This window comes from Chiloscyllium plagiosum, unplaced genomic scaffold, assembly GCF_037043375.1.
Source record: "Chiloscyllium plagiosum isolate Xiang-an unplaced genomic scaffold, Cpla_swu_hap1 HiC_scaffold_7, whole genome shotgun sequence".
NCBI classification, from domain to species: domain Eukaryota; kingdom Metazoa; phylum Chordata; class Chondrichthyes; order Orectolobiformes; family Hemiscylliidae; genus Chiloscyllium; species Chiloscyllium plagiosum.
The window spans coordinates 96,648,719-96,663,103 of record NW_028270145.1 but is presented as its reverse complement, the minus strand read 5'-3'; the positions used below and the strand labels follow the sequence as shown (position 1 = coordinate 96,663,103).

The 14,385-nt window shown below is 41.7% G+C and overlaps 1 long non-coding RNA gene across 1 annotated transcript in view; it reads right to left on the bottom strand.

Moving 5' to 3' along the window:
- LOC148149668 (uncharacterized) overlaps nucleotides 1-14,385 on the bottom strand; it is a 162,009-nt gene that overhangs the window by 48,354 nt on the left and 99,270 nt on the right. The window lies entirely within an intron of this gene.

The following is a 14,385-nucleotide window of genomic DNA, read 5'->3' as shown; positions in this document are numbered from 1 at the left end:
ATATACATAGAAAGCAGGAATTATCAACAGTGCTTCACTTGAAGGCCCACTGAAGATGTTACCTAGTAGGGTGATGAAATGTCTGGAAATGAACCTTCCAGCTCAGCGAGCAAACCTACATCCAGGACTTGATATGTGTGATACTGAGAGTTATAGTCCACTAGCCTTGGTGAGAAGGGTGCACAGTGGCAGATTTAGAGTGAAGTTTGGCTCTGTGATTGTGCTATAGTAGAGAGAGGAAGGCAGCACTTAGCCTTGTGGAACACAGATAATCATTCACCTTTCTCCAAGTTGGCTGGGTGGCCTGTTTTATAAAGGACACTGCTCTGATTCGTGCTGTTATTGGGTTCCAGGCTGGTTGTGTATGATGCTGAAAATGTGTTGCTGGAAAAGCGCAACAGGTCAGGCAGCATCCAAGGAACTGGAGAATCGACGTTTCGGGCATAAGCCCTCCTGAAGAAGGGCTTATGCCCGAAACGTCGATTCTCCTGTTCCTTGGATGCTGCCTGACCTGCTGCGCTTTTCCAGCAATACATTTTCAGCTCTGATCTCCAGCATCTGCAGCCCTCACTTTCTCCTCCTGGTTGTGTATGATGGCATGACTGTAGTGGCAGTGAAACTGGGGAGAAAACTGACCTCTTCTACATCACCCCATCCATCAAAACTTCCTAACCTCTGTCTGTGAAGGAGGGAACAATCTTGCCTTTCCTTCTTTGGTGTTTATGATCAAGCAGCACAGTGTAAGTCCCAGTTCTTGGCTTACCAAATATGTAGAGTTGTATAGCTGGACTTTAAATGTGACTAGAATTCTGAGGACTCCTGGCTGTAGTGACTGCTTCCTCCCAAAAGCACACCCAACATCTCAGGTGCAGAATTAATGCTGGTAACAGCAAATGAGAAAACCTGTTGTTTCTAATTATGCATTACTTCTAAGATCCCAAGAATGAGAGGTTAATAAATGTGGCTGTCGCTCAGCATTCTCAAGCATATTAACCTTCATTCAGAGGATGTAATGAGTCCCCACAGAGCAAGGCAAAGCAAATCTTTTTAAACCTGTGGCTCATTGGTCAGGTCGAAAAATTTGTGGCTTTCAAGTGGGGTTTGGATTATTGTCCAATAATGAAGTGTGGCAGGGTTCATGGGAAAAGGCAGAGGGCTGGGACTAACTGACTGACTCTCAGAGAGATAGGCTGAAAGGCCTGTTGCCTTGATTTTCTGATTCTCTAAATCTATGAAATATTATTGACTTCCCCTTATCTTTCCAAACATTAGTATAAAATAGTGGGGTAGTCAAAATTGATGGTACTGGAATAGAGGAGTGAGGTTGCATTGCTGGGCAGAATATTTCAAATGGTGCATTAGAGAAACATAGCTAAATTGTTATTTGTCATATTTTGCCCTTATTCTTTGACAACAACAAAGTCTCAACAAAGTATATCATTAATACAAATCAAAAATTTTCTCTTTTGTGTTGCAGCGTAGCTCATTCTATAATAATAAAAATAATTACAATATTGCTGTACTAAATGATCAAAAACATTGATTATCTCTGACTAAAGTAAATTAATTCCTTCTCCTGAGTACCATGGTTGTAGATATTGCAAGCAAACTAATGGTTTGATTCAATTATCACATTGTAAGGAGATGTACATGAGAGTAAGACAAATACTGGCCTTTCAGCTCAAATATTTTCTGCACAGGAGAGTTCCAGAATACAGTGAACACCTAAAAATAGGGAGAATTCTTTTCAATCTTGTTACATAGAAAGGAAAATTGGTGTCGCATTTGACACACTTGAGATGGAAATGGATTAGGCTTGAGGAAAGAAACAACAACAAAGGACAGACATCATTTTATTAACAAAATCAACAAGACGTTTGTTGCTTCTTCAGCACACTGCAGAAATTTAGCTTACAGTTATAGTGAACTTGTTGTATACTCTTCCTAAGTCCTACTTTCCCTATTCCCTCTTCTGAGGTAGCATCTGACTGACCAGCAACACAATGGTCTGAATACCTCAAGCTGTGACAATGAATCTTTGATGATCTGGGGATACGTTACAACTGGAAAACACTTGAGAATATGTTCACAATGGACTTTGAGATGTTCACAGCCCTGGAAAACATGTCATTAAGGATAAAAACAAAAATCTGTGGATGCCAGAAATCCGAAACATGAGCAGGAAGTACTGGAAATACCCAGCAAGTGTGGCACCTCTTTGGAGGCAGAGAGTTAGCATTTCAGTTCAAATACTTTTTCTGAGGTCTTGATCTGATTACAGGTATTCAACCCTACGTGTTAACTCTGTTTCTCTCTCCATTAATACTGATGTTTCCAGCATTTTCTGTTTTGTTTATTTTCAATATTTGGAGATTGAGTAATTCAACATAGGCAACCCCAAGTGCTTTTGGTGTCCATTACACACTGATGGTACAACTTTGGGACGTTTTCTTCTGCTTTGGATTTCTTTTTGAAAGACGTAGTATCATGAAATGCAACCATCCCAACAGCAAGTAATTAAGAAGGGAGTCAAGTGCTGTTATTATTGTAAGAGGCATTGAATGTAAAAATAAGGATCGAAAACAGAAATTCTGGAGAAACTCAACAGGCTTGACAGCATCTGTGGAGAGAAAACAGAGTTAATGTTTAGTTTCCTGGAGTCAAAAAATTAACTTTGCTTTCTGTCCGGAGATGATGCCGAACCTGCTGAGTTGCTCCAGAAACTTCAATTTCTGTTTCAGATCCACAGCTCTTTTTCCCGTGAAAGTATAGACACTATATTTCAGATTCTGGATTAGTGGTGCTGGAAGAGCACAGCAGTTCAGGCAGCATCCGAGGAGCAGTAAAATCAATGTTTCGGGCAAAAGCCCTTCATCAGGAATAAAGGCAGAGACCCTGGAGCGTGGAGAGATAAGCTAGAGGAGGGTGGGGGTGGGGAGAAAGTAGCATGGTGTACAATAGGTGAGTGGGGGAGCGGATGAAGGTGATAGGTCGGGGGTGGGGGGAGGGTGGAGTGGATAGGTGGAAAAGAAGATAGGCAGATAGGACAAGTCATGGGGACAGTGCTGAGCTGGAAGTTTGAAACTGGGGTGAGGTGGGGGAAGGGGAAATGAGGAAACTGTTGATGCCCTGGGGTTGAAGTGTTCCGAGGCGGAAGATGAGGCGTTCTTCCTCCAGGTGTCTGGTGGTGAGGGAGCGGCGGTGAAGGAGGCCCAGAACTTCCATGTCCTCAGCAGAGTGGGAGGGGGAGTTGAAATGTCCAGTCTCCCCTCCTAGCAGAGCGCTTTAGGGAACATCTCCGGGACACCCGCACCAATCAACCACACCGCCCCGTGGCCCAACATTTCAACTCCCCCTCCCACTCTGCCGAGGACATGGAGGTCCTGGGCCTCCTTCACCGCCGCTCCCTCACCACCAGACGCCTGGAGGAAGAACGCCTCATCTTCCACCTCGGAACACTTCAACCCCAGGGCATCAATGTGGACTTCAACAGTTTCCTCATCTCCCCTTCCCGCACCTCACCCTAGTTCCAAACCTCCAGCTCAGTACTGTCCCCATGACTTGTCCTACCTGCCTATCTTCTTTTCCACTATCCACTCCACCCTCCCCCGCCCCTGACCTATCACCTTCATCCCCTCCCCCACTCGCCTATTGTACTCTATGCTACTTTCTCCCCACCCCCACCCTCCTCTAGCTTATCTCTCCACACTTCAGGCTCTCTGCCTTTATTCCTGATGAAGGGCTTTTGCCCAAAACGTCGATTTTACTGCTCCTCGGATGCTGCCTGAACTGCTGTGCTCTTCCAGCACCACTAATCCAGAATCTGGTTTCCAGCATCTGCAGTCATTGTTTTTACCTACTATATTTCAGTTATATAGGGTATTGGTAAAACCATATCTTGAATACTGTGTGCAGTTTTGATTTCCTTATTTACAGAAAGATGTAAATGCTTGAAGTAGTTTTATGAGAATGATCACATTGTTTTATGAGGGTCAGTTGGACAGACTATGCAAGCTGGGCTGAAGGGCCTGTTTGAGTGCTGTATGATTAAGAGTATATTTCGAGTTTGGAAGCGTCAGGGGTGATTTAACTGATATACTGTATACAAGATCCTGGAAAGTCTTGAATAAGTAAATGTGGAAATTCTATTTCCTCTTGTGAGCAAGTTCTGATCTCAGGGACAGCATTTAAAAAATAGATATCACTCTTTTAAGTAGATGAATTTTTTTCTTTCCTGGGGTTGTTTGATTTTGGAATGCTCTGCTTTGGAAGATGGTGGAGGAAGGTTTATTAAATAATTTTAAGGCAGAGGCATATAGCTTCTTGTTCAGCAAGAAATCAATGATTATCAAGAGCTGATTGGATTGTGGAATTCAAAACACAAACAGATCTTATTGAATGGGGAGCAGTCTTGGGGGCTGACTGACCTATGATTGCTCCTAATTCATATGTTTGTATGTTCGCATGCAGCAGAAAATATATAAAGGGGTTGGGATAGAGTCTTCTTGAACAGCAGCAGACACAAGCGTATGGACATCAGGAGAGGGCAGGTGAAACATAATTTGAACTTATTTGATTCTAAATCCACATTTTGTGTAATTGGGTTATTGAAGCTCAAAGGGAATCAGAAATCTGAGCTGAGGTGGCTTACTCAACTTCTAACAGAAAGAATATATTGATAAGTCAAAAAAGTGTAGGTGGATTCAGCGGCATTACTTAATTTCTGGTGAGTTTTCTCATGTATTAAACAGAACTCTACTTAAAGCACGTTCAGTATTCCACTGCTATGGTCTTAAAATTCAACTGTATATTGAAGAAATAATCACTGCTGCATTTAAATTCTGCACAACCATGCACCATCATTTCCATTTAAAATACGACATAATAAAAAATGACGTTTGTTATACATAAAACTTACTGTTTAATATTATCCATTCGCCATGCATCCAAATCTATTATGTATCCAATGTAAGGTGACCTTGATATTTGTAAAGTCTGAATTGTTGGAGCATTACTGACATTTATATACCAGTCTGCTGCTTATCTTTCCCTAATGCATAAAGTATAGTTCAGTCTGAGACCAAAGTCAGCACCCTTCATTTCACTAATGCATCATTGCAAAGTCTCAAACCTGTGTGGTACTCGTAACATTAAAAAGCCTGTTTTAAAACTGGGTCTCAAGTCGTAACTTTGCAATATTGGCATTCAAGTTCTTTCAGTGCATCTTCACTATAAAGTTATGAATATCCTAAGCTGGCAAGAAGACTCGTTTTGTGATGAGTGCAGCAATTTCTTTCATTTGGTTCCTATCAGTCTGAGACACGACAGAAACAACAATAAGTTAACTTGGTCAGTGTCTTTCACGGAGCAAACTGCCTGATGGCACTTCACAAGGAGTGCAATTCGAAAAAACCTACAGCCAATGCAGGTTATATTAGAAGGGTACAGCTTGTTCAGGATTTGATTTTTAGGGGCAATATTTAAGAAGAAGAGCAATAGAAGGGCTTAAGGAAGAAATTCAAGATCATGGTTCCTAAATGGATGAAGATAAGACAGCAATACGATGGCAAAGGGAAGGAAAAGCATTAGAAGTCACAGTCTTTTGTGGAGGGAGGTGGAGAGTGCTGCAGGAATTGTAGCACTGCAGGAGGTTACAGGATAAGAACAGAGTGAGGATACATAGGGGGTTAAACACAAAGCTGAAAATTTTAACTTGGAGGCATTGGTGATATTAAAGCCAGCCTGTGAAGAGAGGGCTGATTAGTTGGGATCTCTGAAGAGCGCCTCATCTTCCACCTAGGAACCCTCCAACCAAAAGGGATGAACTCGGATTTCTCCAGTTTCCTCATTTCCCCACCCCCCACCTTGTCTCAGTCAAATCCCTCGAACTCAGCACCGCCTTCCTAACCTGCAATCTTCTTCCTGACCTCTCCGCCCCCACCCCACTCCGGCATATCACCCTCACCTTGACCTCCTTCCACCTATCGCATTTCCAATGCCCCTCCCCCAAGTCCCTCCTCCCTACCTTTTATCTTAGCCTGCTGGACACACTTTCCTCATTCCTGAAGAAGGGCTTATGCCCGAAACGTCAATTCTCCTGTTCCTTGGATGATGCCTGACCTGCTGAGCTTTTCCAGCAACACATTTTCAGCTCTAATCTCCAGCATCTGCAGTCCTCACTTTCTCCTAGTTGGGATCTCTGCAGAGTTTTGATCAAGGAGGAGAAAGTGAGGTCTGCAGATGCTGGAGATCAAAGTTGAAACTTTATTGCTGGAACAGCACAGCAGGTCAGGCAGCATCCAGGGAACAGGAGATTCGACGTTTCGGGCACAGGCCCTTCTTCAGGAATGGATCAACTGAAGTTTTGATCAACTGAAGTTTAGGAAACACAGAGAGTGCAATTCCAGCCAAGAGGGAATTCATATAGTCTGAAGCTGGCCCAAGTAAGCACTTGAGCTGAGGAAGGGTCTGAAGCAAACAAGATTCTACAGTGATGTGCAAGAGGAGGATATAAGATCCAGATCTGTGTGAATTCTATATCCTCACTTCTGGTAAGCTCTTCTGCTCCACCCCTTTTTCTTTTTTTCTCCCCCCTCCTCTCGGTCTCGGATGCCTGGGCTGGTCTCTGATGCAGGATCAGCAGTTGGCAGAGATGCTAGCAGCAGCAGCAGCAGGGACACCAGCAACAAGAGGCCCAGTGTGGAGTAGGGGTAGCATCCCAGTGCAGAGCGTCAGCCAACGGTCAGACCATGTGACAGCTCCCCTGCATTAGTCTGCTGCAGAGAGCCCGAGGAGAGAGTCTGTGATGTTTATCTTCCCAACTTTGCTTCTTGTTTTTCTGACCTATGGTTATACTATGTATAGCTGTAATTTTTTTTCATTATTTCTCTATTCTGTAACTGAGGATTGTACTGAGGTACTCTGTACCTAAGATGGCGCTATAAGTGGCAACTTATAAACTTTTCACCGTATTCATTTGAGTACGTGACAGTAAACCAATTCAGTTCAAATGTGATAAACCCCCAACAAAAGGACACTGCACAGTTAAGCTGCTGAAAACTTTGATCACCCCAACAAAGTCAAGAGAAGACTAGTGGAAGTGGCAGAAGATTAATTCTCAACCTTTAAATGCCCCAATGCCTGGCGGAAAGGGCAAGTTTCAAGATAAGAGCAATTCCAGTGTGAACCCTTTCAGAAGAAGATATTGAAATGTCTTAATGTTGTTGTATGGATTTTGGAAAGTGAATTCACCTCAGGGTAAAGTGTGAGGAAAATATTACAGAAATGAAGCTGCAGAAGTTCTAATTGATATGCATACAGAGAAGAAGATGGCACAGTGTTTGGTATTGCTCAGGGAAGGTATGCAAATTTTTTCAAATTGGCACATATTGGGTAGCTGTTATTTTTCCAACTGCTGCTAAACCCCTTCAATAATTAATGGGTAGTTTAGATGGTGGTCAGATATTGAAAGAGCATGGCAGTGAGATCTTCACGTTGTAGTAGCAGGGTGCTTTTGTACAGCGAAATCTGAAAAACTTTATCCTCTTACGCTTTCAAATGAAACACCGAACCACAGCCCCATCCACCCTCTTAAATGAATGTAAAACATTGTATTGCATTTATTCAAGGAGGAACAGTGGTGTTATCCCTGCTATCCTGACCAATGTTTATGCCCTAACCAATATGATTAAAGAACACATTACCTGTATGCTGTTTGTGGGATCTTGTTTGATGCAAATTGATTGCCACATTTCCTACATTAAACAGTGTCTATTCTTTAAATGTATCTGTTTGGATTTAATTTGGGATGTTCTGAAGTCATGAAAGGCACTATATAAATGCAAGACCTCTTCTCCATAGTGATTAGCAGAGAACGCACACTGCTGTCTGAATGTCATCTCAAGCCTGTTTTGTTTGGATTACAGGATATCAACATCCAAATGCTCACTTCTTGCATCTCCCTTACCCCATGAACAGACATTCCATTTCTCAGAGAGTCATGTGTTTTTGGAACTCTCTTCCTGAAAATGTGCAGAGGGAGAATCTTTGTATATTTTTAAGGCCTATAATGATCAATACTTGGTAAGCAAGTGGGCAAAATCTTTATGGGTTGGGTGTGAATGTGGATTTGAGATTTCAATCAGATCAATTATCATCTTACAAAATGTCAGAATAGGCTCAAGGGGCTGAATGGCCTCCTCCTGCTTCTTGTGTGGAGGTTTGTAATGTTTGCACACAAATATGATTTGAGTCAGTTTTGGAAATGGAGAGCTATAACACAATTGACAATCTCACACAGTTTGAACTAATGAAGAACCAAATATAAAGACCCAGCTAAATCCCAGAAGAATTTTGCAGTGCTCTTAAGTGGTTTCCAGAGTTCTGTTCTTTTTTAACATAACCCATCTGCACCTTGGATCCTAGATTCATTGTTTTTGACATTAATGTTTAGACACAAATGGCAATTTACAGGTTTTAGAAACACTCAGCTGTGAAAGCATTACTTGAAACAAATTTTTCACAATCTGTTCATTAACCCACCTGATGATCTAAATGAAGGCAGGGAGCATGTTGGAGGCAGCAATGGGACACTGCATAGAAGCGAAAATTTAGAGATTATATTAAAGGTAGATTGTCAAAGATTCTGAAAACCTCACAACAAACCTTTTCCAATCCTGAGGGTGGGGAGAGGGGGAAGGGACTAAGAGGAGGCTTGAGAAAAATAAAGGGAAAATAAATTCAAGGTAGGAGGTGCAGGCATGCAATGGTGGAGACCATACCAGGTTGCAATGCTACATGAATGAGTTGTGTGAGAGCGCCACCCACAATCATACATGTCAGCATTATGACTGGATTGCGACATTCCTGCAAAGCAGTGGAAGCTATTTTGAGGCTGCTGCTGACCATTGCTGTCACTGCATGTGCTAAGTCTGACCTGATCTCAAACACGGAGAACACACATACTTAGAAAATAGAGCAGCAGTTAGCCTTCCAGTTTTCCAGCCTGCATTGACTGTCTTCCTAAATTCATCTTCCTATGCAATTCCCAAAGCACATTTTACATTATATTGTCAGCTATCTCTTCTTTAAAATTTCATTTGTTTGCTCTCCCCTACTTTTTAACATTTGTGATATTGGGTTTTGCAAATAATAAGAGAGTTTACATTATTAAGGTCATGTCCAGCAAAATCTTCTCTCTCCATGTTGTATTTTCCACTAATTTTCTCCCCACCCTTCTCCTTCCTTGGTTCCATAGATTTTAACTACTCTCCGAACCTCACGGTAAAGGGCCATACAAGGGGTGAGATCTGAAGCAATAAGTGTTCAAAAGATACATAACTCTGGAGTTTAAGAAAAGTGCATTTGTTCGACCCAGCAAGATTGTCCACATTTTCCAGCAGCAGAGACTGAGATAGCAATTGGAAACAGAAGTAATGATGCGCTCTATTAATCCTTAACACTGGGTACTGGGAGCAATTGCTACTGATTATGCTGACTGTGAATTTGATCTGTGTGCTAACGTTAATAAAACCTTTGAATCTATTCCTTTGTTCATTGTCAATACATTAACAATGTTTGTTATAAAAAGCTGAAAAAATCATTCTGACATACTTGACAAATAATCTCACAGTTTATTTTTTATTGTAAGCTGCTTGACTAAAAATGTGTTTGGGATGTCTTAAGCTCCTAAATCAAAAGGATAAGGAGGTATTGTCATCCTAGCAATGGGAAAGGGGTTTTTTTTTTGGAGTTATTTATGACAACAAAAGCAACTTTGATTTGTTTAGTTCTCTTCATGTTAGTTTAGAATCATAGCATCGTTACAGCACAGAAAAAGACCACTCGATCCATTATGTCTGTACTGATTCTACCAAGGAGTAATTCAGGTACTTCCCCTAGTTATGGACCATGCCAGACCCCCTCAAGATATTTTAAGAAGATAGCCTAGACTGTAACTTTTTCTTATTTTAAAGACAAATGTCAAGTGTCATGGTCAAATTACTCATCAGTAAACAACACACAATTTATTTAAAAACTATAGTTAAAATACAACCAAGGAAGGGGAATTTAGAATAACTTAACGCTCCTGGAAAACTTAATTGATACAGTACCTATTACTGCTTAATTGTTCCAATACATTAACATCCCATAAATGCACTCTTTGGCAAAAAGCAAATTCAGAAAAATAAATTTTGTCTCATATTCAATCTAACAGCCTTGAAAGCGAACCCCAGTTTTTGGCTGTAATCAAGAGAGGGAAAAAAGCTTCCACTTATTCAGGCCCACAACAGCAACTGTTTAAAGCTAAAAAAATAAAGCTAGAAATCCTGGTCTGTGAGAGCTGGCCACACCCATCCAGGTTGCTTCTATTGTTCCAACTTTTAAAAAAAGCCCTGAGGCCTCACAAGCTGTTTGCTTGAGCACAGACAGCACCATACCTCTGTCTTAAAACTGCTGTTAAAAACAAGGACAAGATAACCTCTTAAAGCCACAGCATCATCACACCCGCCTTCGCCCTCTTCCCACATCCTTGCACTTCAGATACTTTGAAGTTTTAGAAAACATAGACAAACATCCAACACAGAAGGAGGCCACCCCTTTTGGTGCACAGGGAGGTGGACAATAATGCCCTGGTCAAATTCCAAAGAGGAAAATCTGGTGTGTAGGATAGGATCCTATCCCATAATTGAAATAAGTAACACCTTTAGTCAATAGACAGAAAATACTCCACAAACAAGAAACCAACATTGATCAGCAGGTCTGGCAACACCCATGTAGAGAATGCAGAGCTAACATTTCAGGTCAGTTGACCCTTCTTCAGAGCTCAAAAAATCTTCAGAAAATTCCAAAAAAAACCATGCTCCAGTAGAAAACAAACAATTCTCCTTGACCATCTCTATTCCTTGCTCTGGTTAAAGACACTGAATACAATTGCCTCAGAAGCAAAGAAACCTTTGCCTGTAATATTGAAACATCCAGTCGCTATATCCTGCAGTGGCAGAAAATGGAGAAAGAGTACTCTGGTTTGATTGTCAAGTATACATAGGTACAGTGAAAAGCTTTGTTTATGAGCAGCATATAGTAAGCAAGGACTTTCAGATCATAGGACGAAAAATAAAATCAGACAGAGGCTCACAAGTTACATCGCACAGGGTGTGTACTCGGCAAGATCAACATTAGTAAGATCAGCATTATTTGAAATCAGACAGTCCGTTCATCAGTCTAATAATAGCAGGGGAAAAAACTGTTCTTGAACCTGTTGATTCATATGTTCAAACTTCTGCATCTTCTACCTGACAGAAGATGTTATAAAAGAGCATTGTCAGGGACAATGGGTCTTTGATGATGTTGACAACCTTTCCACGGCACCAGGCAATGTAAATGGAGTCCATGGATGAAAGGTTGTCTTCTGAGATGATCTGGGCTGTGCACACAACCTTCTGTAGTTTATTCCGGTTCTAGGCACAGCAAATGTCATACCAGGCCGTTAGGCACCCGGACAGTATTCTTTCAATGGTGTATCTGTAAAAGTGGATGAGGGACCTTGTGGAATTGCCAAATTTCTTGAGCCACCTGAGGAAGAAGAGGCATTGTTGTACCTTCTTGACCGTCGTGGCTATGTGGGAAGTCTAGGACAGGTTGTCGATTATCATCACTCCTAGGAACTTGACGCACTCCACCCTCTCAACCTCAGCTCCGTTGATATAGATGGGGGCATGTCTCCTCCCTTCTTTCTGAAGTCAACAATCAGTTCTTTAGTTTTGCCGTCACTGGGCAAGAGGTTGTTCTCATCGCACCACAACACCAAGCCCAATATCTCCTGTCTGTATTCTGACTCATCATTGTTCAATGTTTGTCCTACCACAGTGATATCATCAGCAAACTTGTAGGTGGCGTTCATTCAGAATTTGACAACACAGTCAGGGGAGTACAGGGAGTACAGTAAGGGGCTGAGAACGCACAGAGGGTACATTAAGGGGCTGAGAATGCACCTTTGGGGGGGCTCCAGTGTTGAGTGTTATTGTGGAGGAGGTGCAGTTGTTTATCTTCACTGATTGTGGTTAGTGGGTCAGGAAGCTGAGGGTCCAGTTGCAAAGGCAGAGCTGAGAGCAAGGTCTCAGAGTTTTGAGATCAGTCTGGAAGAGATAATGGTGTTGAAGGCGAAGCTGTAGTCAATGAGCAGGAGTCTGATGTATGTGGCTTTGTTGCCCAGTTGTTCCAGGGATGAATGCAGGGCTAGGGAAATGGCATCCACAGTGGACCTGTTACATTGGTTGGCAAATTGTAGGAGATCGAGACAGGCTGGGAGATGAGAGGAAGGAGACTAGAGGGAATCACAAGAATAATGGCCAGGGAATATGTCAAAGGTAAATTTCCCAGATAGGGATGGAATAATGATATACTATTGCTGTTACATTCTTTTATTTGATTTATGCAAGTCTAATTTGGTTTGTTGTTTTAATAATATTTATTTCCACAGAACCTGGGATAGCTATGTCACCAAATACATGAGGTGGCACAAGTTTAAAATAAAAACACCTAAGAATAACATCCTTTTAATAAGAGCATGAGTATTTGAAGACAGCGATAACTTCAATTTTCAATAACCCATTTCCCTAGTGTCTTCACTGATAAGTGTGCTATATTGAGCTCAGTTTCTGCAGAGGTATCTGATCTTTGCTAGGATTCAATTGAAAGGTGATTTCTTGACTTGACAAAATTTCCAATCGACAGTCTTGAATGATGAAGCTTATTACTGTCAGTGGAAAACTGGAAAACAGAACTTTAGAAGCTGTTGGAGCCATCTTGCCATGGGCAGGTTTAACAGACACAGGGTACTTAGTCCTGACTGCTGGCTAAGATTGTGAACTGGGTACGGGCTCTCAGGATCAGTGCTGATGGTGCCTCTGGTAAAATATGCTGCTGACGCTGTGAATACCACTTATGCTTAATTTTTAGACAGTAGAATAAAAGAAAACAGAAAATGTACTGCTTTTAACCGTGGAAGATGTTTCAGTCTTAAAAACAACCTACTGGAACTCTTTGTGACCATCGCCATTGTGCTGTGTTGCTTTTTTTAAAACAATGCATTCACAGGATATGGGTGTCACCAGCCAGGCCAGCATGTATTGCCCATGGAGCTGTTCCAAGTGCAACCACGTTGCTGTGGGTCTGGACTCAGTTGTCGGCCAAACCAGATAAGAATGGCACCTTCCTTCCTGAAAGGATATTAATGAACACAGATGGGGTTTCCCCCGACATAGCCCGCCATTTGATCATTAAGTCCAGATAGATTTTTATTGAATTTATTGAATTTAAATTCCTCCAAGTACCATAGCACGGTTTGAAGTGTGCGTGTGTGTGTGCACGTGTTTTTGTGTGTATGTGTGCACATGTGTGTTTGTGTGTGTCAAATATAGTTTAACGTACCAGTTGTGTAGCTTTGTGTAGCTTATTAACAATTTATTCATTAGCTCTTGGGTAAGTGGCTAAAGCCTCATATGTCGGCAATAAAGGAGGCGAAAAACAACATTAAGCTAAATCTCTCTCATTTCCTCTTGCGGGGAAAGGTAACACTAAATCTTATTTCTCTATAAACTGCTCTTTGAAAATTCTGTTGTTGAAAGGAAAAGGGTAAAACCATCTTCGGTGACACCCACAGGATGATTCCTTGATCAGTGAATGAAAAAAATGAGAATCGATGCACCCACAACATTGCGTCCTGACCAAAGAGTTGAAAGGAGCTGAAAGCAAACATCTTATTGACATCTCTCATCTAAACTGGTGGCTTCTCTTTCTTTAATTCCTTAATAATTATAATTTGGAGATGCCGGTGTTGGACTGGGGTGTACAAAGTTAAAAATCACACAACATCAGGTTATAGTCCAACAGGTTCCAATTAAACCTGTTGGACTCTAACCTGGTGTTGTGTGATTTTTAACTTAATAATTACATTTTTTCTCCTGTCTTCTTGTGCAGCTGTTTGTATATGTTTGGGAATTTTAAAAAGAGGATAGAGTTTAAGTTACAGAGTTATAAGTTAGCAATTCATGTTTCTATTTTGCCACTGGTTACAAACAGTTTTTTTTAAAAAAGTTTAGATTAGATTACTTACAGCATGGAAACAGGCCCTTCGGCCCAACAAGTCCACACCAACCCGCCGAAGCAGAACCCACCCATACATTTACCCCTTCACCTAACACTGTGGGCAATTTAGCATGGCCAATTCACCTGATCTTGACATTTTTTTTGGACTGCGGGAGGAAACCGGAGCACCCGGAGGAAACCCACGCAGATACGGGGCAAAAGTGCAAACTCCACACAATCAGTCGCCTGAGGCGGGAATTGAACCCAGGTCTCTGGCGCTGTGAGGCAGCAGTGCTA